Consider the following 22,310-nt stretch of genomic DNA (forward strand, 5'->3'; position numbering starts at 1 on the left):
GTGGCCTTACCCTGGAGTAGCTTTGCACACCCCTCTTCGAGTTTTCTCTACTCGTTCTCATCCCCATCCTGGCGTCCGCTCTCCCGGATACAGTAGAATACATCAGTCTTCGTCTCTCTCATGTGCTCACCTGTAAGAATGGCCTCCTAAGTAGACCAAGGCAAGGAAACTCTTATTATACCTTTACTTCTCTCTCCTGTTTTTACGGGTGGACAGTTTTGTTCCTGGCAGTTTTAGGCAGCATGCCTATGATTCTGCAGTTTCCACAGAGCAGGAATCTGAGAGCGTCTTAGCTGGGTTTTCTGAAGGAAAGGCTTGTGTTTGCTAAGCTCTGAGGTCCTGTCACTTCCTTTGGTTGCTGCTGGCTCTACTTCTGGGCCACTTTCAGATCCTAGAGCAGTGGTTCTCAACATGTGGGTCGTGACCCATTAGTGGAGGCTGAAAGACAGGAGTCATCTAGACCATCAGAAGACACAGATATTTACATCGTGATTCACAACTGTGGCAAAATCACGGTCATGGAGTAGCAACGAAATAATTTTAAGGTTGGGGTTACCACAACGTGAGGAACACCATTAGGAACGTTGAGAACTGCTCAACTGGAGCACACCTCAATTCCCAACTGTGGCTTTTTCACAGGACCTAATCCAGGCCACCCTCGTGGTCTCTTTGGGTATATTACTTTCAGAACTAGAAAAGATTCCAGCTAAGTAAAATTAATTCCCTTTGGAACTACAATTCTGATACCATTTTTATTTTATTTTTTTCAACTTAGACATGGTGATGCCCAGCCCTCAGAAGGTTGAAAAGCAGGGACAGACAGAGCAAGTGCCCCCGTGCCGGCAGAGGCACGTGTGAACACCTGGCGCTTTCATTGTGTCTTAGGGATCCACGCACTGCGTTTGGTCATAGCCACGTGAGCAGAATCCTGCTTTCTCCGTGGTGGCTTTTGAGCCAGTTACAATCTGCCAGGTCGAAGGGGAAGCCTGCAGAACGTTACCCGTCATCAGTCTGTCCATCGCACGGGTGCCGCCTTGGTGTCCCACTCACCGGATGTCTCCTGGGTGGAAGGCAGCACTCACCTTTCAGGACCGAAGAGACTCTCTTCCTCTGAACACTGGCACAAAACCTGGCTTCATTTGCGTCTTCTGACAGTGCCCATCCAAACTTGGCAATATTAATTCTAGTAAGATTTTCTTTCTCAAGAGTTGGCCCTTATCCAGTACACTCCAAAAAGTATGGACGCTTTACTCACTCAAAGAAATGAGGACACAGAAGTAAATGTATGAACTGAGAAATTAAAATTGTTAACATCCTGTCATTTTGGAATGTCTTGATATACTTACAATAAACAAACAAAGCAAAACAAAACAAAACACCTAGCCTGGAGCTTTACTGTCATTATTCTGTGGAGAGTAATAGAAAACTTCCAAAAATAGCCTTCCCTTTCTGCTCTGAGTGGCGAACAAAGAAAAACCCTGTGCCTAACTCAGATTTTAGTGGAAAGAATCTAATTGTTTTAAAATACAGAGAAAATGCTGTTTCTTTCACTGGTTGTTTGATGTTTTCACCTTGTGCATATCATTCTGAGAAACTCTTACTGACTTCCACTGAACCACCTGCCTTCCTGAGATGAAAGCTTGCGGAGCCTCTAAATCATTTCAGCATCAGGTAATGGATGATGAAAGACAAGGCAAGGGCTTGGGAATGGGAGCCTAGTTCACCTTGCTGCTCACAGCACCACTGATCACAGATGAACGGGGCAAAGGGGGTTGCAAGATGAAACTATTCTCTCTGATATAATTCCTGACTTTAGTAATACTGAATTAACACTTTAATGTTGCTCTCCTTTCTAGTAAGGTTTCTTTCCTTAGCCAAAATAAACCATTAAAAGGGCAAGTGGCAGAAATTCACACTCACCTCAGCCTTGGCCTTCTTTGTGTTATGTGAGTTCAGGTATGTTTGAAAATTAAGCTTTATTTTTGATGGTTGGCTCTACCAGAAAACAGCAGTTAAAGCAGTTGGTTAGATTGTCACGTGGAAACAACACTATTTTGTAAGTTCCCTCCTGGCCACTAGTGGGTCACTAATTGATAATGCCCCAGACCAGAGAGCTAAAAGAGACTCCTGCGAGCACTGTGACCTTGATTGTCTGCTTAATGGGATTCAGAGTCCTCATGGAAACTAATTTCTCCTTGAGCCCGTGAGAGGTCATCTAGGGTAGCTTAACTGAAATGAAAGACCAGCCCTGCTAAATACAGCTGGCAGTAATTCATGGGCTGGGCCCTGTATTAAAAAAATGGAGGAAGGGAGCTGGGCCTCATCATTCACATCTTCTGCTTCCCAGCTGCAGAGACAAGGTGCTGGGCTGTTTCACGGTCCTCGCTGCCATGACTTCCTCAGCTCAATAGACTGAACTCTCAGAGTGTGAACTACAATAAGCCTGCCTGCCTGTCTTCCCTCCTTCCTCTGTTTGGTTTTGTCACGTATTCTATCCCAGAGAGAAAATGTTACCAAAAGTAAGTAATGCAAATACTACCTACACCTTCTAGATTTAAATGCTTCCGAATGGGACAAGTCTTACAAAACATGGCTGCTTTTCAAAACCTGTCTTAATCTTCATCAAGTATCTCCAAGTTTCATTAACTCAAATAGTGCTTTAATTTTGTCATCAATGTTTGGAAGGCAAACATTTTCAAGCTTTTTTTTTTTTTTTTCCTTTGGATAAGTGACAGAGGCAATGCAATTAAGACAAAACAAGACTTTTTAACAAATGGTCCTAGACTCTTTGACCTCCCCCACCCCCACCCCCAGGAGAAGTATCCTTGTTAGGCCACAGAGGAGGACTTTGCAGTGCAGCCAGTCCTGAAGACACCTGATAAACCAGTATCAGATGGAAAGGGAGGAGGTTCTCCCTTATCAGTGGACTTGGAAAGGGGCAGGGAGGAGATGAGGGTGGGAGGGTGGGATTAGGAGGGAATGAGGGAGCGGGATATAGCTGGGATACAAAGTTAACAAACTGTAACTAATATTAAAAAAAAATAAAAATTAAAAAAAAATCACAAATGGTCCTAGAAAAATTGACTATGTGTAAAAAAAGTGACAAACCCTTTACTCCTCACAGACATGCAAAATGGATAATACTTAAATGGAAATTGCAAAAGGTAAAAATTCTAGAAGATAACACAGGGAAAAGACTAGATTTTGGTTATTTATAATGATGATTTTAATTTTAGATACATTACCAAAAGTTAAAAAAAAAAAACAAAATAACAACAGATGAAACAACTGGTAAGTCTGAATTAATTAAAATGAAAAACTTCCCCATTTTATGAAAGAATTGTGAAGATAATAAGAATTAGGGTAAATTAAGAAAAATAAAACATTTGCAAAAGATATCTGAGAGAGAACAATTACCCAAAATACTTAAAATCCATGTTTATTTTCTTTTTGAAGTTACAATATAATCTCATAATTTATCCCTTAACTTTCTTCCCTCCAAATCTTCCCATATACCCCTATTTATTTAATTTGTCAAATTCATGGCCTCTTTTTTGATGATCGCTGTAATAGGCATATATGTATATATGTATGTATACACACACACACACACACACACACATATATTCCTAACTATAACTCGCTCAGTCTGTATAATGTTACTCATTCAAAGAAATCTCAAATTAGCAATAATGAAACAACCTAATTTCAAATAAGGTTAATTTTAAATGAGGCTAAAGGCATTAGCAGACATGACGAGCATCCATAAGAAAAGGTATCCCATGTCATTTCTCACTAGGAAAATGGAACTAACCCTGAAGCACACTACACCTATCAGAAAGGCTAAATTCCAGATTCCCCACACCACCACCTGATAGCCAGCCTTTTGGAGAGCAGAATGAACACTCTGGGATACTGTAAGTGGCTACCACGCTGATAATCTCAGCAGTTCAGAGGCTCAGGTAGGAAAATCACAAGCTCAATACCAGCTTGCACTGAATGCAGCAACCCTGTCTCAAAAACACAGACAGAGGGTGGGACGATGGCACAGGGAGAAAAGGTCCTGGCCACCAAGCTGACGGCTTGAGGTCCATACCTGGAATCCATACGATGCAAGGAAACTATTCTAGCAAGCGATCCTCTGACCTCTACACGTGTCCTTTCGTGTGAGTATACACACACACACACACACACACACACACACGTGCAAATAAACACTTCTAAAATGTAATTAAAACTTAAAAGGAGAAAGCACACACATGCAAATAAAAAGCAGAAAATAAAAGCAAACACAAGACCAAAATAAATAAATAAATAAAACAATAAAACAAACAAACAAGAACAAAGCCAAAATTAAAACAACTGGTCAATATGGTTATCTTTTTCTTCCCTTGGCTGGAGTATGAGGGAGTTTTCTCACATACACTGATGAGCAAGCTCCAGGAGGTGAGACTTGCTGACTACAAGAGGCCCTCTGGACTGGCTCCTTCTGGAGTTTACTCAACCCTATTCACCCTGAACCTCTAGCATCCATTCCATCCAACACAGCTCTTTCTTCCTCCCTCTCCCAGCAATGGACACCACAGATGTGAGGCAAACTACCCAGCTACTACTCTACTATCTTCTACAACCTGCCCCAAGTATTGTACTAAGACATTGGGCACATGTTTGTTGTTGTGTGAGCCATGCTTGTTTCTAATGTGCAGTCTTACCCCGTTTCATCAGAATGGTGGATGTTTTCCTGTTGGCCTTCTTAGGCTTGGCTTCCTCTCGCACATATATTCAATGGGATTATTCATCATTTCATCTTTTCATCTTTGTGCACGCTTCTCGGTATATTGAATTATATATATATAATTTTCATCTTGCTATCCTATCTCCTCTTTAATCATATTCTTTCCCACTTTCATTCCCTATACCTATAAAAGGGAATCCTCTGGAACTCTGAAATGGTACAAGCAATGCTGCTCTCAAGAAGAAACCAACAAGAGTGAGCTAAGCCCAGAGTAGGAGCTTTGTTGTAGGTTAGACAGTCTCTTACAGGTGGAGTGGTCCCCCTGCTCCCCTGTGTTACCTGACTAGGACCTTCTACTCTTCACCACTCTAACCAAGAATGTGAAGCGTGAGCTGGGCTAGAAGGCTAGTACTGATTGATGATGTGAGAGCTTTCCAGCCAGATGTCATTACGTTCTTGATTCTAGGTAGTGAAAACTCAAAAGGTCACACATGTTCTCAAAACAGTCATCTTTTCCTGTGATTTTTTTTAGTTGCTAAACAACCAGTTTACTATTTAAAAAAAATTAAATGTGCTTGCCATATAAATAATATCCATTCTTTTACATTTAAAACTTAAATGGTTTGAAGTCTATTTTATAACGAGAATTTCTTTAAGTAGCTGCTTAACTACAGTTTCTACATATAGCACATAAAAATACATGACATCCAGATATAGTCAATTTCAGAGAAAGAATGTTTTTTCACTACGTTTGGGATAAACTCAAAGAATTTAATTTTTCATGACATTCAAATTGAACTTGATGCTCCGTATTTTTCTAACACCTGTGTGTAAGTTACATGTCTTATAAAAAAAAAAAAAAATAGAAGCGTAATGGGTTGACCTGTGTAGAATTGATGCTTTTTGCTTAGTTTAGATGAAAAACTTCAATTGAAGTTTAAGTTAAAAACATTTTTAATAAAAAGATGAACTAAATTATTGGAGGGCAAGTAAGTGAGTCAGGATTTCTGCAACAAGAATTTTAGTTAGCTTTCAGAGAAGTTGTTTTGATTGAACAGATACTAGGTTTGGAATATATATCTTAGAGCAGAGGCTTCTTCTTATTCCAACATTTCATGATCCCAGGTTTCTTGAAATATCTTTTAGTAAACTGTAAATAAAATTTAGGTATAGAGATCAGATATTTTAAGTAATGGGGCAAAGTAGATTGTAGTTCCCACTAATTTATGAATATAAGTTGTCGATTATGATGCAGAGAAATAGTTGAAAAGAGCTCAAATCAGTGCTCAGTGGAAACCTCAGGCATAGATCTGGAGGGAGATGTGCTACAGAGAAGAGCTTAATAGTTGAGAAATACTGCTGTGCTCAAGTTTTTATCTGATGTTTTTCTCATTTGAGAATGGATGGCCGGCTCCCAGTCAGCAGGCTTTATCTCAGGCATCTTTGTTTCATGCAGGGCGCCTTGCGAAGCAGGTGCCCGGTAAATGTTTTCCAACTGAGAGATTAAAATGCAAAGTTTGTCTGGAAGGAAGCACCTGCTCTTGAACACTGGCCACACTTGTGCAATAACGCAGTTTTCTGGCAAACAAACACTCAGGCTACGCTGTCTAGTTCTCAGCACGGACAGGGTGACCAGTCATCTTTGAGTGTCTTCTGTTGGTGTGTCCCAAAGTCATTTTCTTCCTGCTGATGTCACCTAAACAGTCTTGTTTGTCTGGTTTGTCTTTGAACAATTCTGTATCCTCCCTGCCTCCTCTGGCCACTTCTAGACTCTAGTGTGTTCCCTTTGCTTTTCTGACTTATCATCCCATTTCCTGCATGTGTTTGCAGAGCTGTGTTTTGCTCCAATCGTGAGACTTTTTGGAGATTGTTTGGCCCAGAATACATGGCAAGATTTGGACATTAGAGTGCTCCCCTTCAATGGCAACATAGCCTTTTTTTCCTCGCACCTCTGATTGAATATATCAGTGAGCACAAGTAACACATTCCCAGCGCCTCCGTGAGTGATGCCTTCAGGAACTTCACTGGAGAAAGTAAGGCAAGACTTCTTGAGGCTTTCCTTATAAAGGACCACACTGACAGTGAATTAAGAACAACGTGGCTCCTTTGTTTCTTTGTCCAAACAATGCTTCCCTTAGAGTACAAATCTGTCCTATCTTCCAGGCTGCCCAAATCTTTGTTCTAAAAATGTATTTACCTTTCTGAGTAGGTAGTACAAGTGAATATTATAAGAAGCTTTCAATGCAGATGATTTGTAGAGAATGCAAGAGCCTGCCTTCTTCTGCAAGCACTAGCAAATGCACAGTGTAAGTGTTCAACTATACGTTGGGGCAGATGGACATGAGCATAGGCATCTGTTTTTCAGTGTAAAAGAAAGCACCTTTTAAAGCCATTTACTTTTTTTAAATAACTGATAGTTTTAAAAGATGCAACCCTATTTTGCTACCTATGAATCTTCCCGTAAAATGGTTGCATAGTGCCCTGTTATACAACTGTACAATGATTAATTGCATTAAGCAGCTATTGACATGTGTAGTTCTCTGCCTAACTTTTCCTATAATAGACCGTGCTGCAGCAAGTGTCTCCAAGCCCACAGCCCCTCACATATATGCAACTACTTATAAGTTACATTTAAGGAAGTCAATCTTTTGGTTGACTAGACTGCTTTAGTTGTATCCACAAAGAATGCTCTGAGATGATTTCGTCATTGAACCCACATTCCTAGAGCAGAACAGTGTCTCTTCCTATCAGTTATGTCTTGTCTTGAATTGACTGTTATTTGTATTTCAGACACCTTTGGGATTGAAGTAAATTATGAATGTTCTGAGAATGGTTAATTTCTAGATGGATTTGTATCATGCATTTGTATCAAAAAGTGAAATGTATTGCTTTTATAAAAACATGTGTTTAAGATGAAGCAAGACTAGGCATTCTCTCTCTCTCTCTCTATATATATATATGTATATATACATGTATATATAAGAATATATATGTATATACATATATGACAATAATAAAGAAGAGGTTATAAATTTGAGAGTTAAACAGGGACACACAGTAAGAGTTGGCAGGGGAGAGAGAGAGGTCAAATTGACGTTAAATACAGTACTCAGTATAAAATTCTCAAGCATATAAAATTTTTCAATTAAAAAAAGGCAATAGTTGCCATTTAATTTTCTCAATATCTGGAAATTTAACACGTGAGAATTTTATAGAAGAGATTTGCCTGAGTTTCTTATCAACTCCTCATGCTCTTACAGACACCTGAAGAAACCACCTGAAGGGTGTGTTAGTCTCCCACAGGCAGACGGCATCTGGGATGTGCAGGTCAGGTCTATCACCACTTTTGATGAGCTGACCATGAAGCTTCCATGGGTCATTTGAAATCTTCCCTTTATTGGCCAAGACCATCACAACTGAAATCCTTGTCCTTTTGTCTAGGGTAATGCAGACGATGTCTGAAGACACAGAGGCCTCTGCCAAGGATCATTTACCCCATTCTTTCTAAGGGGACAACAGTGTCCCTTGAGAGACAGCTCAAATTCCGTCGCCTCTCAAATAAATCATTCACGCTAAGCTTTGATGCCGAAGCCAGTCTGGACGACTGTTAGCTGAAGGAGTCTCTGCAACTGATATTGTGTTAGTCTAGATCAAGTCTCACTCTGTCTTCCTAGGAAGAGGGAGCGAGCCAAGTTCTTTCCCCCGTTATGGCATTCAGCTGAGATGCTCGGATATCCCTTCTGGCCTGAGCCTGGGTGTGTGTCACGTGATAAAATAGTACCGGGCCCAAGGCATGACTGGCTTCACCCCAAAGTTCTGTTATTTTCCTCCACAGGATTTTTGTGCTGAGGTTTGCATTTCACGTGAAGATAGAAAGGGATGTTGAAAATTAAAAGAAGAGCCTTTCTTTCTGGGAAACCTAAATGGTTAAACTCAGTGGCTTTGGGAAGTTCCAAAGGCTGATGAATGGGATGAATGCAATGCTTGATCTCATTCGTAATGAAAGAGAATATTGAGCCATGTTCTGACATGCAGTCTTACTGTTTGAAGTTCAGGAGGACTGACAAGCCAGAGGGCTCCTCAAATGGCCGATTGTGGGAAACGAGCAACACAAATGCCACAAACAGATAATCTTGGTGCCTTACAACGTGCCTAACAACATCATTTTGCCATTTTCCTTTTATTTTTCTTCCTTTTTTCCTTTTTACTGTTGTTTTAGAAATCTTCAACATAGCAGCTTATAAAAAGAGATCGCTGGGTTTAAAAGCCACTTTCGCAGTATTCATGCACAGCTTGGCTAAGGAAGATGTTAACCCACAACCTGGCAGCTGAGCCATCGTCACACTCCTTCGTACACCCATAGAATTGGTTTTAAATTCTTTTTTATTTTAAACCGAAACAGCTGACAATTTTATTTTTACATCTCATAAGTGAAAACTGTACTGTTTTTCCCTCCCCTCCAATAACTATTCTGTTAGGAACTCAACTAGGAAACGCACAGGCTCAGCATGGTGATCTTCAAGTGAAACAGGTAAACTGATAAACAGCCTCTCTGCCCCTGCCTGTCTAGCTGAGTCATGCCAGGCCGAGTGGGCACCGTCCTAGGGCGAGCAGGAGGCCTCATCATTGGAGGCTCAGGCATGGTGGGCATATGGCCTCCCATGGGTGGCCTCGTTCTAGGGGCAGGTCCCACCGGCATCATCCCAGGAGGAGGAAGGCCCATCGTCGGCTTCAGGGGAGGCTCTCCCATGTGGGGTGCAGGCATCATGCCAGGACGAGGAGGCCCCGGGAGACTGGGGGAGATGGGATCACGGCCCCGCAGGAGGAGGAGCAGAGAACGGAGCTGGAGCTGAATGAAGGTGCTGTTTTGTCAGTCAGGCCTGGGCCTGCTCTGCCAGCCGTTTCTGGTAGTAATCCTTAGTGTCTCCTACCGCTGCAGTGTGTCTTCCTCGTAGACGGAGGATTATGGGTAAAATACGTATCACAGCACTTACAATGAAACGTAGGTATGTTGCTCCACAGGCCGTTAACCTACCCAGTTCCATGCTGCCAGGGCTGGGGAGGGGAATCAGTTTAAAATTCTTTATTCACTCATGTAACCCTAGATACCTTATTTAAAAATTGATCTGTCTTGGGTTAAGATATTTGTGGGTAGGTTGGTGTTCTCCTTGGCCCACTAGAGTCTTGTCTAGTTAGAGGGTGTCTCCAGGCTCTGTGGCCTCTGCTACTGGGAGTCTCAGCTAGAGTCCCCCTCATATCCTGACAGACACCTATTCTGATTTAGGTCTCCAGCTTGTCACAGAGATGCCCTCACCATTTCTCTTTTCTCTGCAGGCCTTCTGTCCTCCCGCCCCTGCCCTCCCCAGGTCTGATCTCCTCCCTCCTTTTTCTCTGCATTCCCTCTTCTATCTTGTCCCCACTCTTCAATCACTTCCTCTGTCTATTCTATTTCCCCTTCTGGGTGAGATCTGTACATCCTCTCTTGGGTCCTCCTTGTTGCTTACCTTCTTGGGGTCTGTGCATTGTAGTATGTCTATCCTGGACTATATGACTAGAATCTAACCCTCCCACGAAAACCTCAATCCAAAGCTTACCCTGCCTACAAAGCCTGCATGGACAAAGATGGAAGAGATAGCACAGAGATTGAGGGAATGTCCAACCAATGCCGGGCCCAACCCTAAGACCCACCTCATGGAAGAAAGCCAACCCCTATCAGTGTCCATGATACTCAGACATGCTTGCAGACAGGAGTCTATCAGAAATGTTTTCTGAGAGGCCCCACCTAGCAACAGTTCTAAAAAGATACTGAGACTCACAGCCAAACATTGGCAAAGCATAGGGAGTCTAGTGGAAGGGGAGGGGGAGGATAAAGCAGCCTAGAAGTTACAAGAGCTCCCCAAGAGGACAAAAAGAGCCAATTAACCAGGGACTAGAGAGACCTATGAAGTCTGAAGCACCAATAAAGGACCATGCATGGACTGGACCTAGGTCCTCTGCATATATGTAGCTGATGGGCAGCTCAGGCTTCATGTGGGGCTACTTGTTAGGAAAGTGGGAGAGATCTCTGGCATGGACTATGCTGCCTGCTTCCTGATCACTTCTGCCTGATGGGACTGCCCTACCAGGCCACAGAGGAAGAAGACAAACTCAGTCCTCATTTGACTAGAGAGCTGGGGTGTGGGGGTGGGGGGCTCCCCTATTCTGAGGAATAAAGGAGGGGGAATTCAGGAGGGAGGATGGGACTAGGAGAAGAGGAGGGAGGGACCTATGACCAAGATGTAAATTAAATAAGCAAATTAATTAATAAAAATGTAAAAAAAAATCTGTCTCTGCCAGTTGCGGTGGGTCACACCTGTAAATCCTAGCACTTGGGGAGGCAAAGGCAGGTGGATCTCTGTGAGTTCTGGACCAGCCTGCCTTACAAAGTGAGTCCAGGAAAGCCAAGTTTACACAGAAAAACTTTATTTATTTATTTATTTATTTATTTATTTATTGTCTCTAAAAGCCAATAAATAAATAGATAAATAAATAAATAAATAAATAAATAAATAAATAGATCTATCTCCAACACATTTATTCTTAGACTACGTTAAAAAGTTGAATTGGGACAGTGCCTTGCTAAAGCCGTTAGATTCAGCATCCTGGTCACAAAAACTAAACTTGCCCTGTGCGTGAGCTACATGGGAAATTTTAAGTTTTCCTACAATTCAATTGAAAAGTATGAAAAATAAGTGGAAATAACCTGAACAATTTTTTTCTTTAATGTGTCAAATCTTTTCGGCCTAAACTTTAATCAATATAAAAATATTATTGGGTCTAGTGTACCAGATGGCCCCTCCTCACACACGTGCTACCGTTAGCGACTACCAAGTCACAGGGTCCTAAACAAAAGACAGGAAAGCAGGAGGGGCTTCTCAGGAAGAGAGGTCTCAGTGGGAAAGAGGAGGGTGAGAAAGGCTGATCAATGCCCTGGGTATTAATGTCTTTGCCAGTAGACATGTCCTCATACAATTACGACTTTTTATTATCAGTGGGCGCCACCCATAAACAACCTGTGTGTGGAAACACATCATGGTATACGCCCACAGGATCCAGATACACCACCAAAGATGAGCGAGTGGCCTTTCTATGAAATGACCTGGCAACAGTGTGGTGTGTGCTGTCAATTTTGTCAATGCCTAGTGCAAACACTGGCAAAAGCACTCTATATTCTGAAAGTAAGGACAGTAAACATTTCCCAGGATGGTCCTAGGTGCCTGGAAGAAGCCAGGAGAGAAAACTTCTGATGTGGTAGAGAAATTCTTCATCCTAGTCTTGTGTTAGCTGTACATGTTTGCTGTAAAAATAATTTGAGCCATTTATTCACTGGTGATGAGTACATTCTCTTTTTTGTACTATTGTTGAGTAAATAATTTCTTTAAGGAAATATTATGAAGAAGATGAGAAGCAGTATGAATAATGAGTAATTGGATATATATATATATATATATATATATATACACACACACACATATATATATATATATATATTAGAGCTACTGCTATTTTTCAGTTACAATGCTCAAACTGTATCATGAAGAATCTTGGCCCGGTGGGAAGAATGGGAACTTATCATTTTGGACCAGAGTCTTTTGTATATGAGTGCTGACATTCTAGGTAGAGTGATGTGAGAGGCATGTAGATATCAGTGTAACATTTATCAGTTGTCACAAGCAAACCATCTCCAGAGACTTTTAAATGTACTAAGAGGGTTGGGGCAAAATTTTCACCAGTGAAGCACAGTTGAACATGACCTGTTTCCTCTCTTCAACTGCTCCCGGTGTCCTCTATCCTGTTTGTCCTTCTGCATGAGGATTAAGCCTCTTCCCTAGGATCCTCCTGGTTGTTTAGTTTCTTTAGCTCCATAAATTTTAGTATGTTTATCCTATATTATATGGCTTAATATCCTCTTGTAAGTTCACAGGTATAGCCCATAGGCAGCTCAGTCTTCATGTGCGTTCCCTAGTAAGGGAAACAGGGGCAGTCCGGAACATGAATTTGGTTGTCTGCTCTTTGATCACTTCCCCCTGGTGGGTTGACCTAGCCAGCCCACAGAGGAAGAGAATTGGGCAGTCCTGATGAGACTTGATAGGTTAGGATCAGACAGTAAAGGAGGAAAAATTCCCCTCTCAATGGACTCAGAACGGATAGGGGGCAAGACGGAAGGAGGGTGGGACTGGGAAGAGATGAGGGAGGGTGCTACAACTGGGATGCAAAGTGAACAAATTGTAATAAAAATGCTAATACTAATACTAAAGATATGGAGCCATGTGGAAGGAAGTGAATGGAAGCCAACATCCTCCTCAGTTGTTGTTTGGTTGTTTGGTTGTTTGGTTGTTTGGTTGTTTGGTTGGTTTGTCTTGGGTTGGGTTTTTGCTACACAGTGCCACAAGTTGAGCAGGTCTTCCTTGACAAAGTCTTCAGTAGTGATACACTGTTGTATGGAAGGACCAAGCAAAACCTCCGAGTTCAAAACCAACCTCTGTTTCTTAGAGTTGCTTGCGTAGGGTCTTTTGTGGCAGGGACAGAATGCTGACTACTGTTCAAGCAGGATTTCTCACAAAATCATTCTACTGAGCAACGCGGGTTGGTGGGCAAAGTCGGCACTGCTTGCATCGGGGCGTAGGTCAGGTGCTTTAGTCAATAGTTTGTAACCGATGAGGCCGCAGATAGCCGCACTTTAAAGCAGATCATCGGGGTTTTAAGAGAACGAAACAGAGCAGGCTACGCTTTGCCTGATTACAATTTGTCTGCAGCTTGCTGCTATTGTGGTGAGCTCTGCAGCAAAGGCGCCACGTGTCTTCTGCCGTGAGCCCCGGCACGCTGAGCTTCAGGTGCCAAGCCCCTATTTGAGCACACGCAGATGAAGCAGAACATGTGGACTGGCATGAGGAATCCGTGGAAATGTGATTTCCAGTTCAGACTGTGTCTTGATCAAGCACTCAAGTTTAGTTATTTTCAAACAAGCAAAGCAAAAGCAAAAAAAAAAAAAAAAAAAAAAAAGTGGCTATAACTCAATTATGTAAGAGTTGCTAAAAATATGAGTGTAGGGTGTTGAGATTTGTTTCTCAGGGACATATGACTCAATGGCTTAATTGTTAAAGAAAAAAATATGAATTTAAGTTAATTTACCCAAATCTGACAAGAGTTTAAAAACTACTTTGAAGTAACCTTTAAATTGTACACATTTCAGAAACAATCTCATTAAATGTACTCAAGAAAGTCGAGATTGAGGCTCTTTGGGTATAAAACAGTATTTCACATAATTGAAAAATCATGGTATTGTCTGAAACAATGCAAAGTTGTCTCTGAAATTTGACAAACACATTTTTCACCATCACAATGCTTGTCATCATTGGAGACAGGAAGCACTGCAGGGTGGCACTGAAGATGAGGACTTTAATGGAAGGAACACAGCTCAGCGGGGGAGAGAGTTCACCCAGTCAGCTTCTGAATGCTCGTTCATTGCCATTATCATGCATAATAATTTATCTCTAAGTGTAAACTTTTTTTTGTTGTCGTTAGCATTGGGGATAACGATTTCCAAATGTGAAAACTGAGAGGCCAGGTTCGGAAACGTCAGTGTGTTCTGAGCCCAGACAGATCTTTTTGAGTCTGAAGTGTTCCCTTTACAAGTTCCATTCTTACCATGTTCCACTCCTGTATATCCTCCAGAGTATCAAAATTATTTATAAGAGCTTTCATATGCATATGTCCCTAATGCCTTGGTGCTCTCTAGGTCTAGATGAAACTGAAAGAACTTCTGGGTAAGAAAACCAGAGCTGACGATGTTTAAAGGGAAACTGGACCGCCAACCTCAGGAAGAAATCAATGAATCTGACAAGTGAGAAATCAAAAGAGCATGTACCTGGCTTGGCTCATCATTTCTCTAGGAGATCCCAATTAGGAGGGTAAGAGTTCAGGGGGAGTGACACTGTTGGAAGGAAACCAGGAGACAGGATAGATTTGCAAGTTGTTATGAATTCTGCCTGACCATTTGTTTGGATACTCCACCAGGCTTTGGGAGCACTGTCCTACCTCTTATATACCTGCTGTGTGGGAGCAGTTACTTTGTTCAAAGACATGCTTTTCATTGAATAATAGCATTCCATTTGCATTATCACAGTACTTCATCTACCTTGCCATAGAACAATAATCTAATTTTGTTAAAATCAATAAAACTAATTTTCTGCAAACACGGTACTGAATATCAGATACCGAAATTGGATTGTTGTTGGCTTTTCTTTTGTTTTAATTTAGTATTACTGGCACGTAGACTCAAATCCATTCAACATGCTAGGTGTATTTGTGATGACTAATTATTCCAATGGTAACCTAATTTCAGAACTTATAATGTTGCAAAGGAATGCTAGCTACAAGCAAGTAGAAATTGCTGGCTATTTTAAAAGTCAGCTCAAAAGAATATACATTGTTTTAAAAACACCTTTCCTTAAACATAATTATACCACTAGCAAGATATGCAGCAACTTGTTTAAAAGAGAGAAGGCACACAAAGGAAATATCAGTTAAGGTCACCTTGAATCTAGAAATCAAGGTGCTGAAGTCTTTCAACCTTCCGAGATGCACTGTTGAACTGAAGTCACTGATGGCTTCAGCCCCTTTGCCTCACCTCAGTCCATGGAATTTCCCAGTTTTCCATGTTGTGTTTCTCACTTTACTTTTGTTACCGTGACTATGTCTTCAGCTCTTTGAATGTCCAAGTCTGGAACCAAAGAGGCATATTTGGTAGTTGGGAACAGGTAACCCATAATGAGTAGGGCTTTCCTCTCCACCTCTTTGCAGAGGTGAAGTACACTGAACCAGAGGCAGTGTGGAGAGGCGCACAGCTGAGCTGCTGGTTCTAGACTTTGAAGGTCAGCCTCTCTACTTGCTGTTCCCATATTCTGTGCAAACTGGAATATAAAGGGAGGTTGAAATAAGCCTTAAAATTCTCATAGTCAATCTTATAGCAAACCTTGTGTTAAGCACATCCCTGACCTCACCATACCTGGTCAAAACCAGGACTCTGAGCATATATCATCCTAATGGGGTTTTGATCTGATGAAACACTTCCTAGTTATGGAAAATGAAACTGAATAACTAAACCCATTCTGATTAAAAATAAACAAAAAGGAAGGGATGGAGGGAAGAAAATGTAAAGAGGGAAGAAACGAAAAGAAAGGAATACAGGGGCTGGAGAATTTAGCAGCTAAATGGTTTAGCTGCTGCTGTTCCATACTGCTTGGGTTTTATTCCCAACACCCACACGGTGCTTTCAATTGTCTGTAACTCCAGTTCCAGGGAATCCAACCACAGCCTCTTCTGATCAATCTGCACAGCAGACATGCATAATGCACACAGACATACATGCAGGCAAAACAACCATAAATATAAAATAATATAATAACCCTACCCAAGCAATGAAGAAATGCTCAGAGCAAAAGAAATTGTCTTCCCCAGGAAAGAGTACACCAACGGGTTATCCAATAACCAGTGGCCAGCTCTTAAAAACAAACATACAGGTAAAACTATACAGGCTGAACAGGTTGCATTTATGTATTTAGGAAAATATATGTAGGTACATGCATGTAAACGCATATAACAAGAATCAATGAAAAAGGAGATCTCAAGTGTAAAAGAGCATGAAAGGTGTCTACAGGAAGATTTGGAAGGAGAAAGGGGGAAAAGAGTAATGATTTAATTATATTATAATCTCAAAAAAAACCCCAACAAATAAATAAAATTCTTTTTAAAGAGAGGAATGTTGTAGCCCTCCACGCTCTGAAGCAGCTCTGTCAGTGTCCTCCTGGTTTGCTTCTGCAGCAGTTATGACTGTGTCAGTTCACCAGCATGATGCACAAGCTGAGGCACCAGTTGCCGTATCTCTACCACGCATGCTCAGTCAATCCTGCCGTCACTACAGTGGATTTAGGACGCGACCTGGAGGCTCTTCCGTATTTGAAAAAGTTCCAAGGGAATTCTGGGGGTCAGCTAGTTTAAACGCTGGTTCCACCTCTTGCTAGCTTTGCGATTCTGCGCACATCTTTGATACTCTGTGTAGTCTGATTACCTCCTCCATATCACAAGGAGTAGTGTAGTTCAAGCACTGCATCATTGCATTTTATTCTATAACTATAATTTGAGGCAGCTTTGCGCAACTGTTTAAGTCTTGCTGTTAAAGTCCCATCTACATTATCCCTCTTACTTACAGTGGCAGCCTCACTGGTGTGCAGAATGGGCATGAGTACATTCGCCTTCAGAGAAATAATGAACACCCACAATGCTACAAGGAAGGCTTCTCCCAACATCTCATTTCTGTCCTATTCCAAATTCTAAGTAAGTGATGACGTGTACAGTTGTACAGTTCACCAGAGAACAACAGGTAAGAACATGGAGTAAACACGGCTGATGGATTTTTTTTTTTTTTTTTTTTTTTTTGCGGGGGGAGGTCTGGATTCCATGCCTTCCTGAAGATTTGACCTTGTACTATGACTTTCTGTGAAATGGAAGCTGCCTGAGACATTTTTCTTCTCTGTTGGATTTAAGGGCCCAGAAGAGTTCTAGTACAAGTGGATTCACAGAACACAAGGAATGAATATTTCACGGGATGGCACATATGATAACAGCCTGAGACTTGGTTACACATCTATACCATTAGAATTAATGCCTTCCTCTTCTCCCAGGGGCACAGGGGGAGAAGAGGAAGGGTAGGTGGGACTGAGAGGAGAGATAAGGGGTTACAGCCGGGATTCAACGTGACTAAACGGTAATAAATTAGCTAATTAATTAATTAAAAAGTAAAGGTACTAAGTTCTCACTGCCATCTAAAACATGCATTCCGGTGATAACTAAGAATCTATGCACCCACGGGCATAGAAAGGGGTGTGTTCACTTGCATGCCTAACCTCTCAGAATTATTGTGTGCCCACCAGAGCACACAGTGCTCTGCGATTATAGCCACTGCTGGATTCTTAGTTTTCACTTTACTTCTATATGAACCTTTATAACTTAGAAACCAGAAATTTGAACAATAGAAGCTTGAATATGAGATTCAATGACATAATATGTATTTGTACTAGCCCTCCCCCCAAAATTAATATATTCCTAGATCTTTAAAGCATCCGATCTGCTGGTCTTGCTGTAAGTCGGTACATTGCAATATCAGTTGTAAGCCAAGACTTCCTAATATTTGTTATGACAAGTCAGCACCTTCTTAATATCATTTGTTGTCATTTTAAATATCTCATCACCTATCTTTCCTTTCTCTACCCCACACTGGAGACGGAGAATCATTAACTTCACCTCTTATCTCCTATATCTTTTGTGCTCTGGGTTTGACTAATAGCAGATATAAGCAACAAGTCCAAGTGTTTTCTTTATACAGAGCTCCTACCACGAAGGCCCACTTCTCCCATTTGTACTTCTGACAGGGTCTGGTAACTAGTCTGTTCTCATATTGCTGTAGATTACAGGACTGGTAACAGCTTCCTGTTGGCCCTGCTCACTAGGTAGTAAACCTGCATGGCTGGTCTCTTAATCAAACCCACATCTGTGATTCTAGCCTTTATCAGCACTTCTTGCAATTTGGAAATCACCACAAAGAAAACTACAAAATGTCGTTTTTAGATATGCAGATGTATATGAATTGGTTCTTCAATGGGGAAGTATGGGTTTTATTAGCATCCTAAATATACCTGATGACATCTTCCAAATACGCTCATGGTGATACTATTAAAATACATAAATTATTGCTTTTGGATCTTTAAAACAGTTTATAGTTTAGCGATGATAGTTTGTGGTACAGAGGGTTTAGAAGTGAGTTACTTTTTCATTTAAAATTTTAAAAATGTACCAAGCCAACAATTATGACTAAGGTATTTTATATGTGTAAAAACACACTGGAGTGATAGAAAGTTGATGTATGCCCCATTCCCTTGCAAGAACACATTAGATTTTTTTTTTTTTGCAAGTGTATGCCTGAGCTCCAGGATTAGACTTAAAGTATATTCTGTTCCAAACACAAGACAACCATTTCCTCATGAAATTCATAAGGACATTTTAACTTGGTAATGACTAGCAGAGACAAATGGCATAGACTGTTTAACAGGAGAAAAATATTTTTAGAAACAGAGTTTCTTGCATCCCAGGCATCTTTTGTGTGTTTTATTTCAGTTCAAAAACATAGCTCATTATGATAGCAAGTTGAGAGAATCAGGAACATGGAGGTCCTGCTGACATCACAGCCACAGTGAGGAAGCAGAGAGAGATGAATGCCCCTACTCAGCTTACTCTCTTCTTTTCACGTATCCAGAATCTCATCTCAAGGGATGTCGCCACACCCAGTGGATGAGTTTTTCCGCATAAATTAATCTATGCAAAATAATCCTCCACAGACATATGCGGAACCTGGCCTAATTCTTAAGGAAATCAAAACCCGATGCTGACATTTTATGCTGACTACCATCCGAGGCAGCTTCATGCTCACTCTTGTACTTGAAGATGAACTTGAAGTTCTGATCATCTTGCCCCCACTTCCTTAGTGCTAGCGTTACAGCCTTGTGTCATGAGTGGTGGGAATCAAACCCAGGGCTTTATGTATGCGAGGAGGGGACTCTACCAACTTAGTTACATTGCCCATCTCCAGGGAGGAAAACAGCGGAGAAAACATCTCCATTATTTGAGGGAAATCGGTGGGTTTAGAAATTAAAATCAATTGGATGTAACGTGCACATGCACCTGCTGGCTGTTCTTTGTAGTTTGAGAGTACAGAATCAGAAATAGCCAGCAGAAGTTAGCAAGATGTAGGGCTTGTTATTTATTGCATTTCGTGTACAAATCCAAGTACCTAGGAGAGATAAAGAAACAAGCGGCCAAAGGTATATTAATGGTGCTGAAAGAAAGATGCATAGTTTATTCTCCAGGCACCAGGGTGGAGTTAAGTGTTTTTGGACAGAGGGACAACAGGGACCATGCTGTATGTTGCAGGGGATCTTTGGAAATTTTTCTGTAAAAATGCACTGAGTCAAGGGTAGTCTGCAGATCAAGAAGAAATTGCTGTGCCAACTCAGGCTGGAGGTACTGAGTGTTTACATAAAGATATTTATCAAGATTAACGGGAGTAAACTCTGGCAAAAAACAAAAACAAACAAACAAACAAAAAAAAAAAACCCACGTCAGAATATGTTAACCTTTATGGTGAAACCCATGATTCAAATGAGGGGAAACTATGAAAAAGAGGTAGGAAGAGTAATGAGATGGTAAAGTCATTGTTTTGTTGTGGGTTTTTGTTTGTTTTTGTCTTTTCAAGACAGGGTTTCTCTGTGTAGCCTTGTCTGTCCTGGATTTGCTTTGTAGACCAAGCTGGCCCTGAACTCACAGAGATCTGCCTGGTTCTGCCTTCCCAAGTGCTGGAACTACAGTTGTGTTTCACTATTCTTGACTGGTAAAGTCATTTTTTATTTTAAATTGTCAGTATTTTTTTTACACAGTTACAGTATTCATTTCTGCCTCTCTACCCCCACCAACTCCTTCTTTGTCTCCCTACTCCCTGTCAAGTTCGTGACTTCTTTAATTGCCATAATCACATATATACATGTATGTAGAAATACAACATGCTGAGCCTGTCTAGTGCTCTTTTTCTCTCCGTGTGGTTAGGGCTGACCTCTTGGTCAGCCTATCAGGGGGCTCATCACTGGAGAAGACTAATTCTCCCCTAGAAAACTCTTTTTAAGAAGCTGGCTGTGGGAGATTGGGAAAACGTTTTCTGTATAAGAGTTAGAAGTTCTGACATGGATTTTAAAAAAGAAATTGTGGATATAGATGTCAACTTGAGAATCATATGCCTTGAGGTGGTAATTTTAAGACTTAAGTGTTACTGAAAGTACAAGAGAAGTGAACGCGAGGAAGGAAAATAATGAGCTAAGGGTGGTAGAACACACTTTGAAGAATGCTTATTGGCTGAGAATGTGAGAAAAAAGGGCTCACATTCCTAGTGTTAAAAGTGTTTCCTCTGAATTTCCTACTTTCAACAGTGTGTTAACTCTTAGAGGTACTGATGCTGAGAAAAGAAAGGCCAGTATGCTGGGTTGTGTCTTCCCAAAGTTTATACGTTGGGAGCTGGAGAGATAGCTCAGCATTGAGAACAATGGCTGCTCTTGCGGGTGACCCAGATTTGATTGTCAGCATCCACCTGGTGGCTCACAAACATCTGTAGCTCTAGCTCCAGGGGATCTGATCCCTTCTTCTTGCCTCTATGGAAATCAGACATGCATGTGGTACGCAGACATTAATACAGGCAAACATCCACACAGATAAAGTAATTCAACATATATTTCTAAGAAAGATCAATGCAACAGTGTGGAGAAGTGGGGCTTAGTGGGAGAACACCTCAGAGATGGATTAATGGGGTATATGTCACAAATTTGATCGCCTTCCTCTTTTGTGGGTCTGCTTCCTTTCCACTTTCTGCCCTGAGTAAAAGCAGCCTTCGGTCTTCACCAGAAACCAACTAGATGTCGTGTTACCCTTTATGCTTTTGGACTCCAGGATCTGAATCCCAGATAGAACTTCCTCCTCCTCCTTCTCTTCCTCCTTCTTCTCCTCCTCTTTGTTCCTCATCCTCCTGTCCTCTTCCTCTTCTTCCTCCTCCTCTTCCCCTTCTGCCTCCTCCTCCTCTTCCTCTTTCTCCTCCTCCTTGTCCTCTTCTTTTTCTCCTCCTCTTTCTCCTCCTCCTCCTCCTCTCCTCCTCCTCCTCCTCCTCCTCCTCTTCCTCCTCCTCCTCCTTTGTGCATTCTACAGTAGAAACAGAAACCTAGGGCTAAGACACTGGCAGACAACACAATAAAAACAAAATCCATATATCTTCATCTCTTCAGCCCAGCACATGATACTGCCTTTCCATGCCAACAGTCCTTTAAAACACGGTTTTTAAATGGAATTTCCTGGAGTCTTCAGGAACATGCCAAGCTTAAGGATCCACTCCCAAATAGAAAAGAGGGGGTAAAGAAGCCAGGGAGACAGAGATCTGTGATGATTGGCCAGGTCACCTTTATTAACATTACCCTAACCCCTTACTTCATTTGTCAATGGAGTTTCCCATCCTAAACTGGCATAAAGACCTCAAGCTCAAACAACTGTGGTGTCCTTGAGCTATCTCTAAAGGTCACACACCTCCACAGGATTGGAGTTATTCTGTGAAAGTTCCTTTCATCTTCCTTAATGGATGGGATTTCTTGGCCCTGAAAGGGTGGAGATATTTCTGTACCATTTGTCTCTTAGGTTGGGCAGTTCTAAAATAGTACCTTAGAGAAGCAGACTGTCACATGGTTCTAAGAGGATGTAGCATGCTGTGAGCACAGGTGAGTCCGTGCGTCTGTTTCATGGCCATTTGTCTTTCTCTGCATAACATACTTAATCACTACACATCTGTACTGAGCATCACAAATCAGTATAGCAAAATTTCCTATGTCTTCTTCTGGTACAAGTGTCTTAGTGGATTTGAGTACTTTGCATTTCATGGATTCTGTCATTCCTTTTA

The 22,310-nt window shown here is 41.4% G+C and overlaps 1 pseudogene; it reads right to left on the reverse strand.

Moving 5' to 3' along the window:
- Nucleotides 1-9,221: 9,221 nt before the first annotated feature.
- Nucleotides 9,222-17,016, reverse strand: LOC110561872 (U1 small nuclear ribonucleoprotein C-like; annotated as a pseudogene).
- Nucleotides 17,017-22,310: the final 5,294 nt, after the last annotated feature.

This window comes from Meriones unguiculatus, chromosome 6, assembly GCF_030254825.1.
Source record: "Meriones unguiculatus strain TT.TT164.6M chromosome 6, Bangor_MerUng_6.1, whole genome shotgun sequence".
NCBI classification, from domain to species: Eukaryota; Metazoa; Chordata; class Mammalia; order Rodentia; family Muridae; genus Meriones; species Meriones unguiculatus.